Source organism: Alexandromys fortis, unplaced genomic scaffold (assembly GCF_014885135.2).
Source record: "Alexandromys fortis isolate MF-2015 unplaced genomic scaffold, M_Fortis_MF-2015_v1.1 scaffold_0, whole genome shotgun sequence".
NCBI classification, from domain to species: domain Eukaryota; kingdom Metazoa; phylum Chordata; class Mammalia; order Rodentia; family Cricetidae; genus Alexandromys; species Alexandromys fortis.
This window is the reverse complement of record NW_026067949.1, coordinates 30,514,028-30,519,728: the sequence shown is the minus strand read 5'-3', so window position 1 is coordinate 30,519,728 and position 5,701 is coordinate 30,514,028. Positions and strand designations below refer to the sequence as shown.

General features: G+C 47.8%; 1 long non-coding RNA gene across 1 annotated transcript; it reads right to left on the bottom strand.

Moving 5' to 3' along the window:
• Window positions 1–131: 131 nt before the first annotated feature.
• On the bottom strand, window positions 132–5,102 carry LOC126506430 (uncharacterized). The gene is made up of 4 exons (XR_007593219.1): window positions 4,823–5,102; window positions 3,580–3,683; window positions 3,196–3,392; window positions 132–1,362 (listed from the first exon to the last, which is right to left on the bottom strand). It is a non-coding gene; the product is annotated as an uncharacterized lncRNA (long non-coding RNA).
• Window positions 5,103–5,701: the final 599 nt, after the last annotated feature.

Here is a 5,701-nt window from a genome sequence, read left to right as displayed (position 1 = left end):
AATGAAGAGCAGTCCAGATTCCCTGCCCTGTGGGAAGTCCAAGGTCCTCCCACTTCTATCCAGGTCCAGGAAGGTGAATATATATATATATATATATGAATATATATATTCCAGCTTCATATATATAATAACTAAGTCTTAAAAAAGAATACAGAATCTCAAGGATCCATCCAACTGCCTGTCATTCATTCTTTTGTGAACCACTCACAGGCAGAGGTTAGGAAGAAGGGAGTCAAGAGACAGGGTCTTAGATCATAGCAACAGCCAGAGAAACACGCTATAAACGCTCCAGGTCCAGGTATCCACATGTAGTGTGGCTGGGGTCTGATAGAACCAGGAAATCTGTAACGAACCCCTGGGGGAACTATCTCCACATTTCATGGACTGGTGGCACTGTACTGACTGTGTCCCTGGGAGCAGGGCTCACGCTTCTGCAGTCAGGTTGTCATTCTGAGCCGTCTTTACTGAAATTATCCTTAAAACGGCTTCAGCACAGGGATGGCTCTGAGGGCTGGGACCATCGTGCCTGCCATCTGGTGCAGGCTGGGGGAGGGGTGACCTGAAGCAGGCCTCTGTCCTGCCTGGCCCAAAGCCGGGGAATCAAGCTGGACCAGGACCTAGACCTGTGTCCTCCAGAGAGGGAAACGTGAAGATGCAGGCATGCCTCCTGTCTGCCCTTTCTTTCCCTTATCTTGCAACTGTTGGCTAAGGTAAGCAAGATGGAGAGGCTGTTGTCAGCACTTAGGACCCACCTTTGCTGCAGTAATAAAGTGTCTTTTCATTCAAGTGAGTGGTCTTTTCTCTAGCCTCCTCTCCTCTCAGCACTGGGTTTTCGTTCCTCACTGTAGACCAGACTGGCCTCAAACTCAGAAATCTGCCTGCTTCTGTCTCCTGAGTACTGGAATCAAAGGTGTGTGCCACCACCATGCCAGACTACAAATAAATTACTTTCTAACAGAGACCTGCTACGTCCTTAAGCCCCAAATCAACTGATTTACACATGCTAACTCGCGGGCCCCTACTTCACAGACCACCAAATCAAGGCTCAGACAGTTGGGGTAGCTTGTACAAAGTAATGAGCCAGAAAATGGAAGAAATTATGGGGTTCAAAAGTCTGGTTTCAAAGTCTCTGTACCCTTCTATTAACATTAATATTAATCTATTCTATATTAATATTAATCTATTCTGCCAACAATTTCTGGAAACACATCAGCCAATACAAAAGACACCTGTAACTATTTAAATTGGCATCTAATTGTTTAAAGACAGACATGGTGCTCTCCTATGATGTCCGCTCTCTGGAGGCTGAAGGAGGCTGATGGTGAGTTTCAGGCCAGCTTAGGCCGCACAGTGAGATCCTGCCTTAAAAAGAAAAACGAAATCAAGTAAGTAAACCGAGCAACCAGAGCACCCAGTTCCCTGGCCACATTGTTGCATGCCCAGTGCTCAGTAGCCACGGGCAGCTAATAGCTGCCACACTAGATACAGCACCCTGAAGGACATCACCAAGGGAGGAGGAGATCATGGGCAACACTGCCTTAAAAGCCCATAATTCCCTCTGCTTAATAAAAGTCAATAGCAATAAAAAAACAGTCAAAAGCCCACTTTTAAGATGTTTGGTAATGTTTGGGAAGAGTGGGTTTCGTTTTGTTTTATTGAGACAGGGTCTCATTATGTAGCTCTGGTTGGCTTAAAACTTGAACAGGCTGAACTCAAAGTCACAGCCTCTTGAGTGCTGGGACTAAAGACATCTCTCTCTCTCTCTCTCTCTCTCTCTCTCTCTCTCTCTCTCTCTCTCTCTCTGTGTGTGTGTGTGTGTGTGTGTGTGTGTGTATGTGTGTGTAAATGTGTGTGTTCCATGGCATGAGGGTAGAAGCTAGAATACAATTTCATGCACTAAGTTCTTTCCTGTCTCCTTTATGAATGCCAGCAATCGAACTCAGGGCACCAGGCTTATGCAGCTTCTTTACCTTCTTAGCCATCCTGCTGGCCTCCATTTGCTGGTTTGTTGGTTTGTTTTGAGACATCATTCTGCTTTGTAGCCTAAACTGGCCTTAAACGCTCTTCAATCCTCCTGTCTATGTCTCCGAGTAGTGATATTTCAGCTAGTTACCACCCTGACTAGCCAATTAAATTTAATTTTTGAAACTCAGGTAATATAGACAGACAAGAAACGTAATATCAGAAAAGAGATTTCTTATGCAGGGGATGGAAAACAAGCAAGCAGTATGGCAGTACATGGAGATCTGGGCTGTCTTTGTTAAAGCAGCGTGTGCAGACGCAAGCACATAGTGTGCACACATTTGTACACACAGTGTGCACACAGGAGCCCCTAAGAGAGCCACACATCTCCAGCACGGTTGTACTTGCTGTACAGAATATGGGAAGGAGAGATATGTATCAAGGGGTAAATTTCCTCTCAAAGTTTTGTTTAAAATACTTTTAAAACACTCGTGATTCGTTTTATATAAAAATTCCAGCAAATAAAATTCATCAAATGAAAAAAAATCAATTACGTGATTTGTAAGATGTTCCTATTTGGTGTTTGGATCTGGGGCTGTCTGCATTTATAATCATAATTAGCACTTGATTTATGTTTAAAATTTTATCTGCATTTATTTTATGTGCATTCTGTGTGTGTGTGTGTGTGTGTGTGTGTGCCTGCAGAAGTCAGAAAAGTGTTCAGATCCCTTGAAAGTGGAGTTATGGATGACTGTGGGCCACCATGTGGCTGCTGGGAACCAAATCCTGGGTCCCCTGCAAGAACTGAAAAGTGCTCTTAACTACTGAGCCACCTCTCAGGGGGGCCACATAATCAGCATTTTAAAAATGCTTGCTCACCCTGAGATCATTTGCATTGTTTGTTTGTTTTGATTTGTTACGCAAGGTTTCTCTGTGTAACAGCCCAGGCTCTCCTGGAGCTAGCTCTTGTAGACCAGGCTGGCCTCAAACTCACAGAGATCCGTCTGCCTCTGCCTCCTGAGCACTGGGATTAAAGGCGTGCGCCACCACCGCCCGGGTGAGCATTTGCATCTTGCAAGGGTGCAGATATTGCTAATTTAGCGTCAAAAGGCAGACGCTGTGAAGAAAGAGCTTCAGGTGGCAGAAACCTGAGCAAGGTGCAGGAGAGAGGAGGGCTCTCAGTGCTGGGGACCCCACCTCAGATTGTGCCCATTCTGTACCACCTGACTGCACCTGTGTGAAGCCCTGTGTGCTCCAAGAGACCCACACCATGCATGACTGGGCTGTACTGGGAGACACTGGCAAGGGCGTAGCAAGGCTGGTGATGGTGGAGCGAAGGCCCTGGGAGGGATGCTTCATTTCTTCTTAGGCCCTCGTGGCTCTTCGTCTTCTCTGTCCATCACTAAGACTGTGTCCGTCACTGGAGCAGGCTGCAGTGAGAGTTTGAGATGACAGGAAGCTCCTCACTTATTTAGCTGAGCACCCAACCTCATCCATATACCACCTTGCAAAATCTCACCCCCATACCGCTCTTACACACACACACACACACACACACACACACACACCACATGCACACACGATATAGGCCAAAAGTGTTTGCAAAACAATTAGTACCTTGAAAAGAAGAAAGAAATAAGCCCCAGACTGTTAATTCTACATGTCCCTCCACTGGTTGGCTTTGGTGTCCAGCACAAGGCTGTGCCTGGATCCTCTGCATGCTGCAAGCACAAGTTAAGAGATGCAAACCAGGAAGGATCTCTGTGCTCTCACTGGCTCTCGGGGCCAGAGGCAGAGTCCTCCCCCTGCTCTTCCCCCTTCCCCACCCGGGCAGACTGCCCAGGCCAGCTGAGGCAGATGGACAGTGTTAGTCACTTCTCCGTCCTTTAATATGAAACATAGCTGTGGTTTATGACATCTGCTGAAGGACTGAAAGGTCTGGAGATCAAACTCTCTCGGTCTCAGGGGAGAGAAAGGACTCGCTAAGAAAACATTTCTAGCAGCTCGTCTCGAGCGCTCATTTGTGAGGCCCCCACTCTTGACCCCTGTGTGAGAAAGGGTGTCTCAAAGTAGGAAACCGGAAGGCGTGTGACACGGGTCTGGTCCCCAGTGATGAATTCCTCCCGGGACTGGCCACACAAGCTCTCCAGCTGGACGTGAAGGACGCTCGGGAAGCCCCGAAGGAGGCAGGCAACTCCCCACCACCCAAGGAAGGCCTCACTGGCTGGCCTTGAAGCTCTTTTTTCTATGAGAGGAGTGTCTGAGATGTGGCCTTCAGAACATGTGGCATTTAAGAGCTCGGGGAGTTGGAAAGGATGGGGGAAAAAACCCAGCTATTTATCCCATGAATTTAAACGCAAATAAATTTACCTCAACTGAACTGAAAAGAAAAATCCAGGTAAAAGGGAAGGAAATTGTGGCTTGGGATGCCTGTAGACATGAGGAAAGAGTATGAGGAGACTAAAGCCTGGGTAGGACCCAAGAAAGAACAGCTAACATTTGCCTTCACATCCTCACAGCAAGAGAAGCTCGAGAAGAGGTCTACTTGGCACCACACGGGTTTTGTGTCCCGGCAGCATTCGCTCAGCCAGCAAGAGCTTTGCCTGGCATCCACCTCCATCGCCTGTGTTGTCTGACCTGAACCTAGTCATAGCGTTCTCAGGTCCCAAGTCCGGTCTGATGATTTCGAAACAGGGACGGAGGGGGGGGGGGGGGGGGGGGAGGGGGGGGGGGGGGGGGGGGGGGGGGAAGGTACACACTAAAAGCCAAAGAAAAGTTCCAGTCTGTTATGACTGGGCGAGTTCCCTGCAAACTACTTGAGTGGGCCTGGCGACCCCTCCGTGAACCCCTATCCACTCACCTCTGCCCTGGACCTGGCTTCCTGCGGAGGCGTCCACATAGTAAATTCACAGTGAGATGTGCGGGAAGAACAGTGAGGCAGTATGGCCGCGCAGCTGCCTTTCATCTGCTTCTGCAACAGAACATCCGGTCCTAAATGGGCCATCACATTCAGAACTTGTCAAGCAGAACTGCGGCCGGGCCTATAAAAATGAAATAAAGATCATGAAAACGCTTCCAGATATTTTTATTTTTATTTGCAACAATCATTCGATGGCCCCTGAAACATTTCCTAGGGTTAGTGTAAGAACGCCCCAGGATCTGGATACAGGCCCGGAACAGCCAATTCCCGTTAGTGTTCAGGTAGTCACGTGCCCTCAAGGCGCAGGAAGTACTCAACATTAGCTCCCTGCAACCGAGGAATTGTGAGGTTTCTTTCCCACCAGCTTCCCGTCACTGTTTTCACCCACCAATCAGAGCACAATCTTACTTTAGATGAGTTTCTTTCTAAAAGACTTATTTAAACCCGGTGGTGGTGGTGCAAGCCTTTATATCCCAGCACTTGGGAGACAGAGGCAGGCGGATCTCTGTAAGTTCAAGGCCAGCCTGGTCTACAGAACGAGTTCCAGGACAGGCTCCAAAGCCACAGAGAAACCCTGTCTCGAACTTCCCCGCCCCCCATAAAAGAGGCTTATTTAATATATATTGTGACTCACTGAGATATGGGAGGGAAGTGCCGCCTGTGGTGCATTTTATATCTTAATTAGTAAACGTTAATTTTTGTTGATTTTGTTATTAATTATTGTTACTCTTTTGAGACAAGGTCACGCCATGTATTCCAGCCTGGTTTCCAACTCTGTGACCTGCCTCTGCCTCCTGACTGCGGGGATCAAAGATGGGT